Here is a 22,214-nt window from a genome sequence, read left to right as displayed (position 1 = left end):
ATTGAGGGGATGCCCATCAGTTGGGGAATGGTTAAACAAGCTGTGGTATATGAATGTAACAGAACACTATTTTGTAGTAAGAAATGATGAACAGAGAGATTTCAGAAAAATCTGGAAAGACTTTTATGAACTGATGCAAATTGAAATGAGCAGAACCAGAAAAACTTTATACTCAGTATGAGCAACATTGTATGATGATCAACTATGTATGACTCAGCTCTTCTCAGCAGCACAATGATCCAAGACAAATACAAAGGACTCAAGAAAAAATTGTTTCCTCATCCAGATAAAGAACTGATGGAGTCTGAATGCAGATTGAAGCATACTTTTTTCACTTACGTTATTTTTTTTTGTGCTTTTTTTAATCTTTTTCTTCTTTCACAACTGTGACTAATGTGGAAATACATTTTGCATGATAGCACATCTAAAACTTATATCAAATTGTCTACCATTTTAGGAAGAGGAGAGGATGGGGAGGGATGGAGAAAAATTTGGAACTTAAAATCTTGTGAAAAATGAATGCTAAAAATTGTCTTGACATGTAATTGAGGAAAACATAAAATGCTATTCAAAATAAATGTTAGGTATTGTTCTTGTTATTGTTAAGTAAATGGAATCCTTTAATACCTCTTGAAGGAAATAACCTCACATATACTTTATTTTGCCCTCTCTACTTTACTAAACATATAATAATAAATATTATAATTATTTGTTCAAGTTCTATAAAAATAGGAGCCTAATGTTACGTACCCTTTGTAACTCCCACAAGGCCTAGCACAGTGCTCTCCATATAGTAACTCTCCAAACTATGCCTGTTGAATTTGACAGAACAATCGTCAAATATAGATCTAGTGGTTTCTTCCTGCATTTTAACCTAGATTCCTCAAATTACACAGAAAATGCCTAGTATAATTAGCCAATACACAGATAAAATTGGCGATCCAGAATTGTAGACACATTTATTATATTTTTAAAGGAGAGAAAAGAAATAAAGGAGAAGAAAAAGGGAAGGAAATGGAAACTAAGCTGATGGAGCAGGCTTGGAAGGGGACAGGGAACAAAAAACCCTCCTTTTTTGGCTCGTTTGCCCACTATCTTTGTTTCTACCTCATTAGTGGTAAATGGCTTTGTTTCCATTCTACAAAAAGATTTTGTTAAACAAATACAATCAAAGTAACATACAAAACAAAGGGCAGAACCTTGCATAAAACATGTATGTAGAAGTGGAGATTTCTATGCTCATTTAAAATATAATCACAGAATACTTAGACATCTTGACTGAATTAATCAGTGAATCAAAAGTAAACTAGGCATAGATAAGACTTTTATCAGTTTGAAAGTAATATAGTGGCTTTGGGTCATTGGAGGAAAGAAAATGACGCCACACAGGAAATATCTTGTGAGGTAGCTAGGCCAGCAAGGCCTGAAGTCAGACATGCCTAAATCTAAATTCTGCCTCAGACACTAGTTTAGTGCCCCTGGGTAAGACTAAATCTTTGTCTGCCTTAATTTCCCATAATGTAAAATGAGGATAACAAAAGCACCTATCTCCCAGGATTGTTGTTAGGATCATATAAAATAATATTTAGACTGCTTAGCATAATGCCTGGTACATAGCAGATGTTATATAAATGCTTATCATCATCATCATTTTTAATTGCTTGAAGAGAATCAACCACTTCTTGTACGTCTATGGTTAAAATAAGTCAGCCTAGATGTCCAACCATTTCAGAATCAGGTCAGTTGAATGATGGTTGAAACTAATGGTGAAGGATTTCATAGAAATAATTGCCCTTGGGAAGATAGGCAAGTTTCTTAGCCTCCTTCCCCATTTACCACATGACAGCTTTGTGAACTTGCCCACCAATGCAAGTGAGAATCAGGGAAATGTCCTCTGAGCACATTATATACACATTTATTTTATACAGGTGTATATGTAGTTTTATTGATGATTTATGTGTTTTTTTACATGATAGTCACTTTATATATACACTTTATGTATATATGTAGCATTTTACCTGTAATTGAATCATTCCCTAGTAGCAAAGAAAAAATCAGTTAGGCAAAACCTAACAAATAAATAAATTTAAAAAAAAAGAAAATTAAAAAGAAAACATTCCTTGTAACATTGAAAAAAATAAATCAATTAATCAAAATCAATCCGTAGAGCAAATGCATCAGATAGCTATAGGTCATCCTCAATACTGTAGGGAAGCATTTTTTATCATCTGTCCTCTGGAGCCAAGATAGATCATTATAATTAATCAAAGTTTGGCCACCTTTCAGAGTTCATTTATTTTATAATATTCATCTTCTATATTCAATGGTTCTGCTTATTGATTAGATCTTCCCATACTTATCTGAATTCTTTATGATTTTTAGTCATTAACTTGGATAAAGTCTGGGCTTATCTAGTTTTTATAAAACACAAACCTGGGAGGCATGCAGCAGCTAACATTTGGATGACAAAATCAGGATCATCTGGAAAAAGCAGTAAATCTATTTTTTATTCCTATTACTTTTCACTCTAGTGGCTAATCTACATTTAACCCTATCAAATTTAATTTTGCTAAGATTAATTTTAATATGGTTGAATATAAATATGCTGTTAAAGTAAACATGAATAGAAACAAATATAAGCAATTGTACTTAGATTTTTAAAAATCAATTGCATCAAGGCAGCTAGGTGATGTAGTGGATAGAGCACTGGCCCTGGAGTCAGGAAGACTTGAGTTCAAATCCTGCCTCAGACACTTGCCACTTATTAGCTGCGTGACCCTGGGCAAGTAACTTAACTCCGTTGCGTAGCCAAAAAACCAAAATAAAATAAAAAAATCAATTGCATAAGCTAAGTTTGGGAGAAGAAGCTAAGCAGTGATTAATATGATTAAAAAATCTCAATATCAGTCAATGATTAGAGTTGGCAAACAAAAAAAACAAGTGTGGCTTCATGAGTGAAATGTAGGAGTTAAAAGCAAGGGAAGTAATAGCATCTTTTCACTTTGGTCTGGTTGGACCACACCAAAATAACCAGTTCCATTCTTTGTGCTATACTTTAAGTTTGAGGTTGAGAAACTAGAGTGCCTTTGGGCAACAAAAAAAGGTAAGTGAAGGGGCTGGAAATCATATTATATTCGACATAATTAAAAGAACTAGAGGTATTTAGTCTGAAGAAAAGAAGATATTTTGTGGGAAGGGTTCAAAAGCATGGTCACTATATTTAAAGACATTGAAGGGTTATCATGAAGGGAAGGGATTAGATTTCATTTATTCTCTGTTGCTCTATATGGCAGAACTTTGACTCATGAATGAAAGATAAAGAGAGTTAGATTTCGGCTCAATAAATGATCATAGGATCACAGAAAATAAATAATCAGTTATCTGAGAGTGGGATGGGCTGTTTTGTGAGGTTGTGTTATTTTTTTTTTGTCAGGTTTTGGTCAGGTAGTTTTAGTCAAGAAAAGAGCAGCAGATAGGAAGAGTTTCCTTGGTGCAAGAGGATTGAAAAGCTGTAGACACAGCATTACATGAAAGGTCATGGAGAGGAGTCAGTGAATTGAGTTGTCACACCAAAGGATATAGTCACTAGAGGAAATCCAAGTGCAGATCAAGACATTTAGATGGGAGCCATGTAAATCCAACAAATCTAGGAACTCATCCGTGACAAGAAACATCAAAGTGACTGTCAGAAGCCAACTAAAGAGAGGTCAGTTCAGGAGCAAGGCTTTCAATGAATGACAGAGTTTTTATTTTGCTTAGCACAATGTCTCTCACAGTGCTCTTTCATAGTAGATCTGCTTGTGCTGGCAAAGGTTCCCTGTGTTTCTTAAGGAACCCTGCTGTAAATCGTAAAAACAAAAATGTACGTATTCTAATGGTAGCCTGGGCTCCCTCCTAGAAGAGAAGGTGAAAGGAATGCCTCTATACTTCAGGTTAAGATTGTTGTTTGTGCTTCCTTCTTGAAGAGGACCAATGACATAAGGAGGGTGATGTCTTGACTTGCAAGTGAATTGGATTTAAGTGAGGCAGGACTGTACAAAGTCATCAGCCTCACTCTCTCCTCCAGGGTCATTTGAGTCCAGTGGCAATGCATAGGTCAAGACAACTGAAGACTCCCAGATGCAGTGGGACACTTGGCTTTTTTAAGCTAAGGTCTTTCCCAGGCCCCAGTTTGTCTGAGGGAACACCCATTAAGTGATGTAAGGCTAGGTAAGGTCTTGCCATGACTCACAAGTTCTCCAATTGCAGGATAAAAAGTAAAATTCTTTTACTTGATTATAACCTTCTATCACCTCTTCCTATGCCTTTTTCATTCTAAACCTATTCTTCATCCTTACCATGAATTCAATCCCTTCACATCTATTTTACAAGGCTTTTACCTGCTATGGCTATACTCTCCTCCCCTCCTGGTGTCAATAATGAGGTATACATCTTTAGACATGACAAATATGTGGATTTGTTTTGACTGAATAAACTTATTTGTGGCAAAGGAAAACTTTTGTTTAGGTCAGGGAGAGTTTGGGGAATGAGGTGGGAGGTATTCACAATGATGTAAAAAAGTTAGAAAAGAAAGAAAACATTCAAGTACTAAAATTACTAAGAAAAATGAAAAAAAGATCACAGATGGACATTCACAAGGGAGACACAGAATAGCAGGGCATATTGGTTCTATTGTATTAAATTTAATTTATACTTAAAAACAAAGTATGTTACAGATAATTATAATTTCATATTCAATTCTCTTTCTCTTGTATGTGGAAATATTCATGTTTGTTAAGTTTATAATAAAAAAAGTTCTAAAAACCAAGATAGATAAAAGCAGGTAAGTATGAGATAGCATTATAAAAAAGATGTACTCCAGGGGCAGCGAGATGGTGTAGTGGATAGAGCACCAGCCCTGGATTCAGGAGGACCTGAGTTCAAATCCAGCCTCAGACACATAACACTTACTAGCTGTGTGACCTCAGGCAAGTCACTTGACCCCATTGCCTAGCAAAAACAAAACAACGCACACATAAAAAAAGATGTACTCCTATGGATAAATTCAGAAAACAGAAGGTGAAAGCATGGTGGAGAGCATATGGGTGAAGATTAAAAGTGGGAGAATCAGAAGCAATTTGGTCAGTAAGACTAGGCCACTGGGATGGGCAGAGTTCCCTGAGTCAGATCAGGCCTTTTCAGAAATGTAAACTAGCTCTGTCACTTATCCCTACTTCTTTTTCTGCCATTAACCTCAGCTGTCAAATTTACTACTCCAATGTCCTATTCCAGTAGTGTCTACTCCGTTAACTGTGTCCTCTGGAATTACAGAACACCCATTCCATAATTAACAAACTTCCCTTCATTCTAGACCTCCATCTCTCCTGCTTCATTTGTCTTCTGGTTCTTACAGAGACCTAATTTCCCTCTGGAGACACTGCATGTCTTATTCTTTCCATTATTGGTTATATTATTCTTCACATCTGCTGACACACGGGTCCTGGAGAAGTCAGTATACTCCTTTCTCCCCATTTCTCTTTTCAGACTCTCACTACCACCATCATCAGCTTCTTCTTTCCTACTTTGAGGTTCACTATATCCAAAGTTATCCCTAATACAGGACCTTGTAACTGTTATCACCAGCCACCAGGACATTTTCTTTCCTTTTTCAGTGAATTTAATGGCTGGCTCATTCATCTTTTCCACTCTAACTCTTGCTTGACATATGATGTTGTTGCCTCAAACCTTCTAATTCCCAGTTCCTCAATCTACTCAGTTCCCAAGACCCACTCTCCTGCTCCAATTTAGCTACACACAAAGAAGTTCATACATTTGATCTTGCCATAACTCACAAGTGTTCCAATTGCACAAGGAAATTTTAAGTTCCTTTACTTGGTCATAATCTTCTATCACCTCTTCTTATGCCTTATTCATTCTAAACCTATTCTTCATACTCACCATGAATTTGATCCCTTCACATCTCGGCATTTTACAAGGCTTCCACCCCTGCTCTGGCTATATTGTCCTCCCTTCCCAGTGTCAATACCTTAATTAGTAGTTCAACTCTACAATATCTTCTGCTCCTAAATCTATTAATCCTTTCCCAGTCACTACTCATGCCTTGCCAAAAACACCACTAATGGATTATTCTCACCATGTCTCCTCCACTCCTATTTACATGTTGCTGACCAGAGCTGGAGGAAGTTATGTGACCATGTTGACTGGGTCCTCTACAAACTGATGCTATTAATTTCAAATGGGCCCTCACTGCAGTAAGGTTTACAACTTACAGCTTCACAGTCTACCCCCTACCTCCTACAACATGGTTGTAGTTACAAACCTCTTATCTTCTCAAACAACTCCGCTCTCAGAGATGAATATCACATCATCCTTTACTTAGAATTGAGGCCATTCACCTCCCATTAATGAGTTCCTTCAGGGACCTTCTTTTTTCAGAATAAGCCAACTATGCTTCATTTCTCTCATGGTTATGCTTCTCATTCCTATAGATTATGAGCTCCTTGAGGACAGAAACTGTCTTTCTTTTCACCTGTATTTTTATCCTCAGTGCTTAGCAAAGTGCTTGGCATATAGTCAGCTCTTAATAAATGCTTCTTTTCTGCTCTGTGTGTCTCCCTGCCTATTCTCAATAATAGAGATAAGGTTTCCATAAAATTTATGTGGACCTAGGGAAAGAAGTGATCATTCCCTCTTAGTGTTTGTTGTAGAGAAGAGCATAGGAAGACATATTCTTAATGTGACCAATATTTTGGGAAATCAAACCTTAACAGGTTTGGAAGAATAGGCACCATCCCATAGAGTAAAATTCCATCAGTCCAGAAGGGATAGAAAACTCTCAATAATGAAATTCTGGGAGATGTGTGTGTGTGTGTGTGTGTGTGTGTGTGTGTGTGTGTGTATAGCAATACTAATAAGGAGGAAAACATAAAAAGGAATTGTTTTAAGCAGCTAATGTGTATTAAAAAAAACCTACTTATATTTTCAAAAGTGCCAAAGATAAGAGCAAAGACAAGTAACAGAGGATGAGTATAATAAGAGCATGTTACAATCATGTAAAAACACCATCAGAATGCAGGCTGAATGACGAATATTAGGATAGCAAAAAAAAAAAAGGTTTTCTCTAGATACATCAAGGGAAAAGGGGTTAATCAGAAGAGATAGGGGTGGGGGCATAATGAGACAATGGCATTTGATAAAAGAGAAAAGATACAGCTGTTCAATTATATTTTGCTCTGTATTCTCCTGTGAGGAGACTAGCTTTTACACTGGAAATAATTGCAAAGCAAAAATGGCTAATGGGGAATTGGCACCCAAGATAAGTAAGGAGATAATGAGAGCACCTATCATCAAGTTACCCTTGATAAATCACCTGCTTCAGTTGAATCACACCCTTCATTACTAATAGAATTGGCAGGTGAAATTGCTACACTATTGTCAGTGATACAAAAAAAATCACAGAGACTCAACATTTCTCATAGGACTGGAGAGACAAATGTTGTCCATGACTTTTTTAAAAGGAAGAATAATAGAGTTTAAAAAAGCCATAGACCAATGAAATTAATTTGCATTGACAGGAAAATTATGGAATGGATCATCAAAAAGAGGATTAGTGAACATCTAGAAAAGGAAATGGTGATTACAATGAACCAGCATGTCTTCATTGGAGTGTTACACTACATAATTTTTGACAGAGTTAGTAAACTTAGAAATCAAGGGAATTCCATAGATACAGTTTACCTAGATTTTAGTGAAGCATTTGATAAAATATTTCTTATAATACTTTTGGAAAAGATGGAGAGATGTGGACTAGGTAATATAAAAATTAGATGGTTTAGACTGGTGAATGGACAAATTCAGAGTATTCAGTAATTGTTTGAGGTCAGCATGGTGGGAAGTCAATGCCTCAAGGTTCTGGGGTTGACACTGAGCTGTATAACTTTTTTTTTCAAAGAAGAAGTGTAGATGGGATGTCTTTAAACTGGCAGGAAAGGAAAAACTGGGAAGAATACTTAACACACTGAAAGACAGAGTCAGGATCCAAAATCTTTTGACAGACCAGAGCATCAGCCTGACTATAATATATGAAATTCACTAAGAAGAAATGCAAAGTCTTACATGGATTCATTTCTACAAATACAGGATGAGAAGGACATAACTCGATAGTATTTTGTCTGGGAAAAGATGTGGGGGTTTTAGTGAATTGTAAGCTCAATTAGTCAGCAGTGTGATATAAAAAAGCTAATATAATCTTGGGCTGCATTAAGAGAGACACAGAGCAACCCAATAAAGCAACCCAAAGAGGTTACTTATTACTAGATGTGATTGTCCTTTTGTACTCTGTTCTTGTCAGAACACACCTGGAGTACTGTGTTCACTTCTAGGCACTGCAGTTTAAGAACACTGCTAGCAATGAAAAGCATCTAAAAGAGGGAAACTGGGATATTAAGTGATGTTAAGTCCATGTTGTTTGAGTATCTGTTGAAGGAACTGGAAATGTTTAGCTTGGAGAAGAGAACATATCAGAAAGCATGCTAGTCCCTCAACTATATAAGGTGCTGTCATGTGGAAGAAGGATTAGACTTTTTATACATGCCCCAGAAAACAAAGACAGAAATAATGGGTAGAAGGTGGGGAAAATGGGGAGGATGGATTTTATGCTAGATATCAGGGAACATATCCAATCAATTAGACATATCTAATGTGAAATGGGCTGCCTTTGCAGGTGGTAAGTTCCTCCTCATAAAAGGCCTTCAAGCAGAGGCTGGATGAGTTTTTGTTGTGTATTTTATAGTGGGGATTCCTTTTGGGAGCATGGGTTGGACTAAGTGATTTCTGAGGTCCCTTCTAACTTGAAAAGAAAATCCAAAAAATAAAACCCATTGATTTTGTAGTCATTTGAACTGGTAAAAATTCAGGACAGAAACTTCAAGAAAAGTGGAGAGGCAAGAGGCCAGCTAAATAGAAATTAATCTTAGAGCAGTGCTTGTACTGAATAACAATTTAAAGAAAATCCCTTTTATTAGGTATCTGAACCTTTTTTTCTTCTAATGACTAACCATCCAGAGTATTTCAATTGTCAACTCAACTTCATAAGGATTAAGGACATCAAGTAAGTGGAAAGAGGCAGCCTTTAGAAGCTGCTTTTCTTTTCTCCCTCCATAGATGTCTATATCCTAGAGCCCAGGGAGCCCCTACATCACCAAGGAAACAGATATCTACAGTATTACTTGGAAATCTGTATGCTTAGTACATTTAGTAAAACCTGCCCTGAGCCATCATTTCCATTTGTTCAGAAGCCAGCTGTTATAAATTATAGTACTTACAAAGCCAAGCAGAGGAGAGATTTGCCAATCTGTTCCCTACCTCAGCTTCATGAATCAGAGCCATTTCTTCATCCAAAGACTGTTTTGTCCTTATGCCTTTGTCTATAAATCATGATCCGTGGGACGCTTCAATTGCCAAAAGTCCATGACCCAGGGAGGACAACCCTCTTCTAGGGGCTATGAAAATCAACACTCTCTTTTAGAGACTTTAACCTAGGACCTTTATGACAATGGGATAATTAACAAGTAAGTGACAATGTACATCCAATCCAATGGATTCTTTGTGGCTTTCAAACTATGTTAGAGGCATACACATCGCTTTGGGGGGTTTCCACAGGAACCAGGGCAAAGCCTTGTACTTAGAGACATTGTTCACACAGAACACATAATTCACCATATGCTCTGGGATTAATTTCTATTTAGCTTGTCTTTATCCCTCTGTGCTTTTCTTGATATTTTTATCTGTTCCCATCTCCTGAATTTTCACCTGTTCAGAGAACTACAAAATTACATTTTTTTAGTTAGAAGAGGACCTCGGAAGCCAAAATTAATCCCACCTATGTCCCCAAAGGAATCTCCAGTATAACATACCCAACTCAGCTGTCTTCTTATATTCTTCCCCATTCATGATTTGGCATCATTTCATCAATCAGGGAGGAGTGATCAAGAAAAACAAAAGATTAATATATGAGTCATTCTCAGGCTGAGGTACAGAATAATAATAATAATTCAAAATATTACTCTTTAGCAAGAAGGAACCAGATCATTTAATTCAATTGTTATTTATCGCCACAGACCATTGCAAAAGGACAAATTATGGGTCAACAGTGTCCCATGAAATTATGAAGGGATCATCACCTAGATTTAACAATACACTGAGTTATATTTTGTATCTGGTATTGTAACAGGAAATAAATAATTGAAGGTCTTAGATTACATCCATTTAGTAAGTTATTGTTCTTATACCTGTTTTTCGAAAAGATATGCTCATTATAAATGCCCCTATCTTGACCATTGCCTTTAAAAAATTCACATTTCTCTTGGCTTCTATGATTCTTCACTATCCTGCTTCAGCCTAATTCAGCTCAAATCAATAAACATTAATTATACACATACTACGCATCTGGGACTTTGGTAGGCCCAGGAAATAAAAAGACACAAGGTAACACTGCTTTCTGTCAATGAGTTTACCCTCTGAGAGCATATGCATGACATGTACACACAACTGGCATGATGTTTATAAGTGAGAGGTCTGGATGATGTACTTTGAGAAAATTTGAGAATGAAAAAATCACTTTCATTTGTGTGAAACAGATTTCCATGGGGTATACCATGTGAAGTGGGCCTTGAAACATGAGGATTCCAATAAGTAAAATAAGGAAGAAGTGTCTTGTAGGCATGAATAAAACCCTGTGTGAATGCAGAGTTCAGAGATCATAGGACACAATCAGGAAACAGCTCATCCAATTTGTCTAGAACATTGAGTTCATTAAGGAAATACTAGAAAGGTCAATTGAAGATGGATTGTTAAAGACCTTGAAGGCCAAGCTAATGTGGTTGTATATTATACAAACAAAAATGAGGACCCACGAGAATCATGAGATCATAGATAAGCTACTATTTGGCAGCTTCTCCCTGCTGCATTAGGTCAGGAGGATAATATCAAAATCTCTTTAAAGATATAAGATCTAAGAAATCCATGCATCACAATAAAATAAATTTATGCTTTTCCTCTGGCAACTTGAGTCCCATATGGTGTAGCCCTTTCTGTTAAGAACATCAGAGACTATATAACAAAATGAAGCTTTTCTTTTAAGTATGAGAGTCCCAGGAGCTTCCATCTTTGGACAGCTACTTTCTTCACCAACTTGTGTATCAGATACTAAAATTTATAGATGTGGATCAAGGAAAAGATCTGAAGCCATAGACTTTGCAGGCTTGGAGAAATGTATTCTAACTCTGCATTCTCAGCTAATATGTCCCTATATATTAGATTGACAGACAGCTGAATCGAACCCATATCTTTCCCAGAAGTCTTGCTTAACATATGTAAGTGTTGTGTATATGCTGTCCCTTGTCTTTCCTGCATATATACTGACTCATTACAAAACCATCAATTTTGAAAACATTTGCTAGCAAATGGTGGGGAAAGTGAACAAGAGAGGCTGATCACTCTCCTCATTCGAATAGCCATCTTGACGCCCTTTGCCCCAAATGTATAATATCCTCAAATTCAACATATATGTAGTGATGTCCAGTGGGTTATTAAACATACAGAACAGGCCCTCAGGAGAAGAATAAGTATTTCTCATCTCTACTTTCTGAGTATACTTTCTCCATTTATTCCACAATTGCTCATCTTTTTTCTCACCCTACATATGAATCTCAAGGATCATTCAAACCTCAAATGAAACAAGGTCATCAATGTTCATTAAAGAAATTAGTCTATAATTTTCTTTCTTTGTTTTTTTTTTTCTCTTCTTGGTTTAGGTATCAAAGCCATATTTGTGTCATGGATGGAACTTGGTAGAAATATTTCTTTAATTATTCTTTAAATGTTTGGCAGAATTTGCGTGTAAATCCCTTTGGTCCTGGATTGGTTTTGTTAGGGAGGTCATTTATGGCTTGCTCAATTTCTTCTTCGAAGATAGGGTTACTTAAGAATTCTATGTCTTTTTTCTGTTAATTGTTATAACTTCATTTTCATTGCTTGTGCATTCACTCTTTTAATTTTTGATACTGGTAATTTGTTTTATTTCTTTCTTCAAAAAAAAATTAATTAGCCAACTTTGTATCTATTTTATTGCCTGCCCCATAAAACCAACTTCTAGTTTTATTTATTCAGTGATTTTTTTTTTACTTTCAATTTTATTAATCTCTTCTTTGATTTTCAGGATTTTTATTTTGGCATTTAATTGAGGTTTAAAATTTGTTCTTTTTCTAGTTTATTTTAGTTTTATGCCCAATTCCTTGATCTGCTTTTTCTCCCTTTCATTGGTGTAAGAATTTAGTTAAGGTGGTACAGTAAATAGAGTGTTGGGCCTTGAGTCAGAAAGACTTATTTCTGGGGCAGCTAGGTGGTACAATGAATAGAGCTCTAGCCTTGGAGTCAGGAGGACCTGTATTCAAATCTGGCCTCAGACACTTGACACTTAATAGCTATGTGACCCTGGGCAAGTCACTTAACCCTGATTGCCTCACCAAAAAAAAAAGAAAAAAAAAGACTCATTTTCTTGAATTCAAATCTGGCCTCAGATACTTACTAGCTGTGTGATCCCAGGCAAGTCACTTAACCCTATTTGCCTCAGTTTCCTCATCTGTAAAATAAGCTGGAGAAGTAAATGACAAACTACTCCAGTTGTGTTTATTTTCTTTCCCCAAGGAAACCCCAAATGAGGTCTCAAAGAGTCGAACATGACTGAAAAATGGCTGAATAACAATAACAACAACACATTTCCCCCTAATTACTCCTTACGGCTACACCCCACAAATTTTAGTATATTGTCATTTTATTTAATGAAACAATTGATGTTTCTAAGATTTTTTCTTTGACTCTCTCATTCTTTAGGATTGGATCACTTAGTTTCAAACAATTTTTTTAAATTTATGCTTCCAAGGCCATTAATTGAATGGAATTTTTATTTCATTATGGTCTGAAAACGGTGCATTTAATATTTGTACTTTTCTTCATTTGTTGGTGAGGTTTATTACCTTAATATATGGTCAGTTTTTATGAAGGTACTATATACAGCTGAGAAAAAGGATACTCCTTTCTATTCCCACTGAATATTCTCTACAGGGTTATCATATTTAACTTAAATTCTATTTATCTCCATAACTCCACTCTGATTTATATTATCATTTGATTTATCTAGGTCTGAGAGGGATAAATTAGGGTCTCTACTAGTTTAGTTTTATTACCCATTTCCATATAACTCATTTAATTATTCCCTCAAGAATTTGGATGCTATTACATTTGGTGCATTTATCTTTAGTATTGATATTACTTCACTGTCTATGGTACCTTTTTAAAAAAGTGCAATCTCACTGATTATCTCTTTCAATTAGATGTATTTTTGTTTTGCTTTGGCTGAGATAATAATTGTTAGTTACTCCTACCTTTTTTACCTCAGCTGAAGTATAATCAATTAGGCTTCAGTCTTTTATTTTAACTTTATGTTTCTTCCTATCTCAAGTATATCTCTTGTCAAAAACATATTGTTGAGTTCTGGTTTCTATTCCATTCTGCTATCCTCTTCCATTTTATAGGTGAGTTCATGCCATTTCCATTTGTGGTTTTGATAGCTAACTGTGTATTTATCTCAATCCTATCCTCTTCTATTCATCCTTCTTTTTTTACCTTGTCCCTTCCATAAAAGTCTGTTTTGCCTCCGACCACTGTCTTCCTTTATCTAGTCTTCCTTTTATCACCACCTCCCTCCCTTTCTTTTAGTCCCTTCCACTATTACTTCCCTATTGTGTAAGATGAATTTCTATGCTCAACTCTGTGTGTGTATGTGTGTATAGGTACGTGTACATATATAGATATAGATATAGATACAGATACAGATACAGATACAGATACAGATACAGATACAGATACAGATATAGATATAGATATAGATATAGATATAGATATAGATATAGATATAGATATAGATAGATATAGACAGTTCTCATTTTCCATAAATTGGCATTACAAAATTTGACTCACTTGCCAGAGGGCAGCAGGAACCCTGGAAGGCAGTGGCAGGGACAGCTGCTATGGATGCAGGCAGCACCAATGCCTCTCTGAGCCAAGTGTCCTTCTCCAGTTACTAAAGTTTCCCTAGCTTTGGGAAGGTCCCAGATACTCACCTCTTTGGTGAGGGGTGGGGAAGACAGGTACTGAAGCCTCTTGGGTTGCAGAGAGTAGAGCCATGGAGGGGGAAAGGCCACATGGAATTCTGGGAGGGGAGGAGGAGATCTGCAGAATGGCCCACTTACAGTAAAGGAAAACTGTCTGTTTATACACAAATACATACATGCATACATATACATGTGTGTGTATTTTTCACTTTTTGAACTAATTCAGATGAGAGCATTACCTACACTTTTACATATTCCCTTCCATTGTAAAAACTCTTCCTTGCACACCTCTTTTATGTGAGATAATTTCCTCCATTCTTATCTCCCATTTCCCTTCTCTCAGCACATGCCATTTTCTTACACTTACATTTTTCTTTTGAGATCATCCCAACCTAATAAACTCTCACCTGTACCCTCTAAGTAGATTCCTTCTAACTGCCCTAATGATGGCAAAGTTCTTAGGTGTTACATATATTAGCTTTCTGTACAAGAATGTAAATAGTTTAACCTTATTAAGATCCTTATAACTTCTCACTCATGTTTAACTGTTTATTCTTCTCTTGAGTCTTGTGTTTGAATGCCATTATTTTCTATTCTGCTGTGGTCTTTCTAACAGGAATGCTTGAAATTTCTTGATTTCATTAAATATCCATTTTTGCCAAATAGGATTATACTCATTTTTTTTTCTGGGTGGTATATTCTTGATTGTAATCTTATCTCCCTTGCCTTCTGTAATATCATATTTTAAGGCCACCACTCCTTAATAGTGATAACTACTAAATTTTGTGTGATCCTGATTGTGGCTCTATGATCTAATTTTTCCTGTAGGCAGTTTTCCTTTATAATTTCTTGAAATAAGATTTTGAGGCTCTCTTTAAAATCATGGCTTTCAGGTAATCTCCTTAATCTATTTTCCAGATCCATTGTTCTTCCTAGGAGAGATTTCACATTTTCTTCTATTTTTTTTTATTCTTTTGGCTTTATTATATTGTTTCCCAGTGTCTTGTGGAGTCATTGGCTTCCACTTGATCGACTCTGATTTTTAAGGAGTAATTTACTTCAGTTAATTTTTGTAACCGCTTTTTTACCATTTGGTTCATTCTGATTTTTAAAGTATTATTTTCTCAATATTTTTGCACCCCGTTTGCAAGCTGTTAATTCTATTTTCATAATTTTATTGCATTGCTCTTATTCCTTTTCCTAATTTTTTCTACTCTTCTTATTTGATTTTTAAATATATTTTATTTCAGTAAATATTTCCCAATCACATTTTAAACTTTTAGCATTCATTTAAAAAATTAAGCTAAATTTTTTTCCTCCCACTCCTCTCCAATCCCTTGATCAGGCAAGCAATTTGATATTGATTACATATGCAAATTCATGCAAAACATATTTCCGTATTAGCTGTGTTGCAAAAGAGAACACACAGAATAAGAAAAGCAAAGTTAAAAAAATTCCAATTTGTAATAAGAGTTCATGAGTTCTCTCTCTGGAGGTATATAGGATTTTTCATTATGAGTCCTTTCAAATTCTCTTGGATCATTGTCTTAATCAAATTAGCTAAGTCTTCCACTGTTGATCATCATTACAATATTGCCATTATTCTGTACAGAGTTGTACTGGTCCTGCTCACCTCATTTTGCATCATTTTACAGAAGACTTCACAGGTTTTTCTAAAGTCATCCTGCTTATCATTTCTTACAGCACAATAGTATTCCATCACTATTATATACCACACCTTGTTCAGCCATTCCTCAATTGATGGGCAACCCTTCAATTTCCAATTTTTTACCAACACAAAAAGAACTGCTCTAAAGGTTTTTGTACAAATAGTTCCTTTTACCTTTTTTTTTTAAATCTCTTGGGGAGGGGAGATGGTGTAATGCATAGAGTACCAGCCCTGGAGTCAGGAGGACCTGAGTTCAAATCCAGCCTCAGACACATTATACTTCCTAGCTGTGTTACTCTGGGAAAGTCACTTAACCCCAATTGTCTCACTAAAAATAAATAAATAAATAAATACAAGCAAGAATAAAATAAAATCTCTTTGGGATACAAACCTATTAGTAATATTGATGGCTCAAAGGGTACACACAGTTTTGTAACCTTTTTGGCACAGTTCCAAATTGTCTTTCAAAATAGTTGGACCAGTTCACAACTCCACCAACAGTGCATTAGTGCCCCAATTTTCTCACATCCCTTCCAACATTTGCCATTTTCCTTCTTTGTCATGTTTTGCATATTCATTTTGACCTTATATTATATGAGATACAGCTATTGAATTCAGCTTTTAAGAGATCATTGATAAACTTTTACCTGCTATTCATGAACACTAGCAGGTTGGGTTCTCAGGCTAGACTATCTACATCTCCACTTCAGGGTTCTAAGGGTAGCATTATAGGGGTCTCTTTCTTTGGTATTCCAGCCCTTATACTGATGTGTCCCCTCCTCTCTTGATCTCTAGTGATCAGTGCTCCAAAAAGGAGTATATTTAATATTAATTTCTTGCATTATCAGAAAATCATATCAAATTAAACATTTATTAAGCATTTGCCATGTGTAAAGCACAGAAAGCATGGCACTAAAGGCATTTAGATGGTGCAGTAGAAAGAGCACTGGGTCTGGAGTCAAGATGACATAAATTCAAATTAGGCCTAGATGGTTACTAGCTATGTGACCCTGGGCAAGTCATTTAATCTGTTTGCCTCAGATTCTCATCTATAAAATGGGGATAATAATAGCACCTTCATAGGGTTGTGGTGAGGATAAAATGAGATAAGAGTTGTAAAATACTTAGCACAATATCTGGAATATATTAAGCACCATGTAAAAATTTTCTATTGGCATTATTATTAGCATTTATACTGTGCAAAACGCAGAGCTTGGCACTAGGGGAAGCTAGATGGCTGGGCCAGGAATCAGGAAGACCTCAGCGCAAAATCAGCCTCAGGTACTAGCTGTATGACCCTGGGCAGGTTACTGAACCTCTATTTGCTTCAGTTTTCTCAACTATAAAATAGATGCAATAATATTTATCCTGTAAGGTTGATGTGAGGATAAAATGAGATATTTGCAAAAAGTGCCTGACATATAGCGGGCAATACGCAAATGCTAATTCTCTTCCTCTTCCCTTCCCTAAGGGAGAATACACATATAAATATATACAAATAAATTGGGCCAGGTCCCTGGCTTCCTGGAGAGATAATCAATAGAAATGAAGAAAGTACACAATGTTAATACAAAATCAGATGTAATGGGTGCTCAAAAGAGTCACAAAGTGTATTGTGAGGTCCAGAGGTGAGAAGACCATTATCAACTAAGGGTGATTTGAGAGGGCATCACATAGGAAATTAACCACTTTTGAGCTCAGTCTTAATGGACAAATGAAATGGGCTCTAGGGGAGGAGAAGCAAAAACCATAAAGTGTTTATATTGAATATTTACCCTTGTTCACATCCTTGCCTTCACTGGGATCTAGTGAACTAATAAGAAGAAAATCCAACTTTGAGCAAATGAACATCCAAATAACTCCCTAGGAGAAGATTGTTTTCCTTTGGAATGTAGCCAGCAGAGACGAGACCATCTTCCAAATCTGGCTATTATCAGATAAATGGCCATACCTTTCCACTGTCTACATGCTATAAAATCATTGGAGATTCAAGAAGGGAGCAGAAAAGGAAATGCTTATGGTACTTGGCAGAGGTGAATGTGAGTAGGAGTAGGGGAAGGCTCTCTTCTTAAAATGAAGCTCGGGATCAGAAAAGGCTACTATATCAAGGAATCAAGTTTTCCAAATGAAGAAGTTTTCTCTCAGACTCAGGTACAGAAAGGTTTGGGAAGACACAGATGATATTGCATAATTGGGTATAATTGGGGACAATGTCCTAAGGTTCTGGCTTTTGGTGGCCATGCAGTTGGGAACCATATCCAATAATAAGGCTATCAGGACCTAGAAAAATATCTAGTTAGGTGAAAGAAAGCCCTTTCAGTCATCTTCAGGACTAATATTAAGTTCTACTTGGATAAAGGAGTGTGTAACAGAGCTACCAGTTCTGCTTAACAACAACAACAACAATAATAGTAAGCATCTATGTAGTACTTTAAAGTCTGGGAAATCCTTTACAAATATTATCTTGTTTGATCCTCACAGCAATACTGGAAGGTAGCTGCAGGTGCTTAGCAATATAACCCTTCTAGATAATTTGTACAAGAGCGGCTCTTAAACTTTTTTTGTGCCACAGATGCGTCTGCAAGTCAAGACCCTCTGCTCAGAATAATATTTTAAATGCATAAACTAAAATGTCTATTATTTAAATATGTTTAAAATATACTTATTATTTATTTTAACATTCATTTAAATTATTTTTGAGTTCTGAGTTCTCTCACTTGCCCCTCCCCCACTCTTTGAAAAGACAAGAAATGTGATATCAACTATACATTTGAAATCATGTAAAACATATTTCTATATTAGCCACATCGCAAAAACAAAGCAAGAAAAAAGTGTTACTTCTCCCTTCTGCATTGGAACTGAGCCATGGCTCCTGCTCTTTGTGAGTGACCACAAGCATTGTTCTCAACCCTGGAACTGTGACCAAAGTCCCTGCTCTTCTAGAGCCACAGCTGCCAGTACTCTTCACCCTGGCACCGGGACCCAGAACTGTGTATGGGCAATGCAGTAGGGACCTTCACCTCGTGTTAGCAAATGGTCCTCTGTAGTCTCTTTCTAACCAGTTTTCCAACCCTTTATCATCCCTGAATTAAAATCTCCCAAAGCTGCTGCTTCCACTGTTGTAGTTCTCTCCACGGCCTGCTGTCAGTGCTGGTAGTGCATATGCTCTGTGCCGGCCTTCATCTCCTGTGTCACAGACCTCCTCTCCTGACCTCCTAAGTTGTCTTGGGCTGGAAAACCTCTCACTCTGAACTTTTATTGGCTCTGACATTCCAGAATTAGACTTCAGGCATTACTTTGAAGTCATTGGGAGAGAAATATTGGGAGAGTTCAGCTGAATTCTTGTCTACTCTGCCATCTTGGCTCTCTTAAAATGCATAAGATTACAAAGGAAACCAATTATATTGAAATAAAGATGGACCTTTTTCTCTATCCAATTTCATGAACCCCCTGAAACCAAGTAAAAGATCCCTGTTCAAGAAGTAGTATTATCTTAGATAGGTAGAACATTATTTAGATAGGTAGAACATTGTCTCAATATTACTGATGAGAAAAATGGAAGTTTAAAGAGATTAAATGACTGGCCAAAAGTCACACAGGTAGTAAGTAGCAGAGCATGTAGTAAAGCATGGATTTAACTGTAGGCCTTCCTAAATCTAAGTCCTATGCTCTTCCCACTATATTACACTGCTTCTTCTTACAGTTGAGGAAACTAAGTCTTAGAAAGATGAAGTAACTTAACCAACCAACAAGAGTTGGGGATATAAAGGCAAAAACTATTCCCAGTCTCAAGGAGTCACTTTCTAAAGAGGGGAAGAACATGGAAACAACTATGTACAAATAAGATATATGCAAGTTATTTTGAAGATAGTAAACAGAATAAAGGTAGGAAAGTGAAGAAAGTGAGATTTTTAGCTGAGATTTGAAGGAAGAGATAAGAAGGTAAAGTCTCTCAAGCACAGGAGACAGTCAGTGACAATTCATCCAAGAGGCAGGAAACCAGTGTCACTGGTAGGACATATGGAAGGGAGTAAGGAACACATTTAAGGAACATTGCAAAGGTAGGAAGGGAACAGGTTGTGATGGACCAAATAGAAGATTTAGTATTTGATCCTTGAGGTGACAGGGAAGCACTGGAGTTTATTAAGCAAGTAGATTACATGGTCAGATGTGTAATTTAGGAAGATCAATTTGACAGTGGAGTGGATAATGGAGTGGAGGGGAGAATCTTGAAGCAGGGAGATCAACTAACAGGTTACTGCAGTCAGCCAAGTTTGAGATGATAAGAGCCTTCATAGAGTGGTGGTAAAGTCAAAGGAGAGATGTGGGAATATACTAGAGATTTGCAGGCACAGACAACAGATTGGATAAGGTGACTGGGAGGGTGGTGGTGCCCTTGGCAGTAATATGTTAGAAAGAAGAAAGGGCTTGCAGAGAAAAATAATGAAGGTCTTTAGTGAAGAACTTAGATATGGGAAAAACATTATTAAAGGTAAAAAAATAAGGGATGCTAGATGAACTCTTCATTCCCTCCCAAATCTAAACCATGTGAATTTAAGTGAATTGATGTGGAGAGGGGAAGAGGAAGAATAATATTGATTTCCATCTTAGAATAGACTAAAAGATCTGGCCTTATGACTCTGGGGGGTCAGTGTTTGTTCTTTCTTCCATTCACAGGTGAATCGGCCCATGATATGGAGAATAAGAACAAGTCAATGGTAACAGACTTTATCTTCTCTGTGTCCCCTTACTTCCAGGAAGAGGGCCTCTGGCTCTTCAATACACTGCTCCTTATCTACCCATTTATTGTCATTGGGAATCTCATGATTTTCATTGCTATAAGGCTTGATGCCTGACCCCATATCCCCATGTACAATTTTATCAGCATCTTCTCCTTCCCGGAGATTTGGTATATCATAGCCACCATCCCCAAGATGCTTTCAAACCTGGTCAGTGACCAGAAGACCATCTCCTTCACTGATTGCCTTCTACCTATGTATTTCTTCCATTCACTTGAAACCACTGAGGGCATCTTGCTTATGACTATGGTCAATAGGTACATCGTTATCTGTAATCTCCTTATATACCCAACCATAATGACCCCCTGGCCCTATGCCCAGTTGAAAATTGGTTTCTGTGTCTTTGACTTCCTTATGTTACTTCCTGAGATTGCATGTATCTCCACCCTATCCTTCTGTGTCTCCAATTAGATCCATCAGATATTCTGTGACTTTGTCCCTGTATTGAACTTGGCTTGCAAAGATACCTCTATGGTCCTGGTGCAAGGTATAATCCATGTTATTGCCACCCTCCCTACTGGCCCAATAATTTCCTTCTCTTACATTTGGATTCTCATTGTGATCCTAAAAATACCCTCAATAGTGGGTCACCAAAAGTCTTTCTCCACTATGCCAGCCACCTTTCTGTCTTTCTGTTGTTCTTTGGCAGTACAGCACTCATGAATCTGCCAGGCCATCACCAGTCATCCTGACCTGTCTTGCCTCTGGACATCATTGATTCCGACCCCTTTACCATCCCTGAATGGAGATCTCCCAAAACTGCTGCTTCCACTGCTGTAGCTCTCTCCATGGCCTGCTGTCTGTGCTGATAGTGCATACACTCTGTGCTGGCCTTCATCTCCTGTGTCACAGACCTCCTCTCCTGACCTCCTAAGTTGTCTTGGCCTGGAAAAAATCTCTCACCCTGAACTTTTATTGGCTCTGCCACTCCAGAATTAGGCTTCAGGCATTAGTTTAAGGTTGTTGGGAGAGAAATACTGGGAGAGTTCAGTTGAATTCTTGTCTACTGATGACTTTGCACAGCTCTGCATCACTTCAATCCAATTCACTTGCAAGTCAAGGCATCACCCTCCTGATGTCATTGGTCCTCCTTGAGAACAAAGGATAAACAAGAACAACAACTCATGTATCTGTGTTTTTCAGCTACTTACCCTCCATTCTGGGATACAACCATTGTAGTAATGTTTTCCTTCCCTGGCTTTGTTTTCAACCCTATTACCTATAATTTGAGGAACAAGAACATGAAGGAGACCATTAAGGAACTATTTTCTTTAAAGTGACAACAGTAGAAATTTTAAAAACTGAAATATCCATGGTATTTTATGATTTATAGAGAGCTTAGCCTTATGTACATTTGCTCTCTTGATCTTCACCATGGCCTAAACCTGTCCTCCAATCAACGATGGAAAATGGGTTAAAAAGAGACTGTACGAGATACGTCATATTAAGGAATCCTATCACAATATTTATTTTACCCTTCCTTGTCACCAGAACTAAGTCAGGATTAATCACACATTTTCTCCAGAGACTGAAATTTAGAAGGCATAAATTTTTAATTATTGAATACTTTGTTAC

At 36.8% G+C, this 22,214-nt stretch overlaps 1 pseudogene; it reads left to right on the top strand.

Moving 5' to 3' along the window:
• The first annotated feature begins 20,513 nt into the window (after nt 1-20,513).
• LOC110201835 (olfactory receptor 6K3-like) lies at nt 20,514-21,919 on the top strand (annotated as a pseudogene).
• Nucleotides 21,920-22,214: the final 295 nt, after the last annotated feature.

This window comes from Phascolarctos cinereus, unplaced genomic scaffold (assembly GCF_003287225.1).
Source record: "Phascolarctos cinereus isolate Bilbo 61053 unplaced genomic scaffold, phaCin_HiC Scaffold_5;HRSCAF=322, whole genome shotgun sequence".
Taxonomy (NCBI): Eukaryota; Metazoa; Chordata; class Mammalia; order Diprotodontia; family Phascolarctidae; genus Phascolarctos; species Phascolarctos cinereus.
The sequence above is the reverse complement of the archived record's forward strand: the minus strand, read 5'-3'. Positions and strand labels throughout refer to the sequence as shown.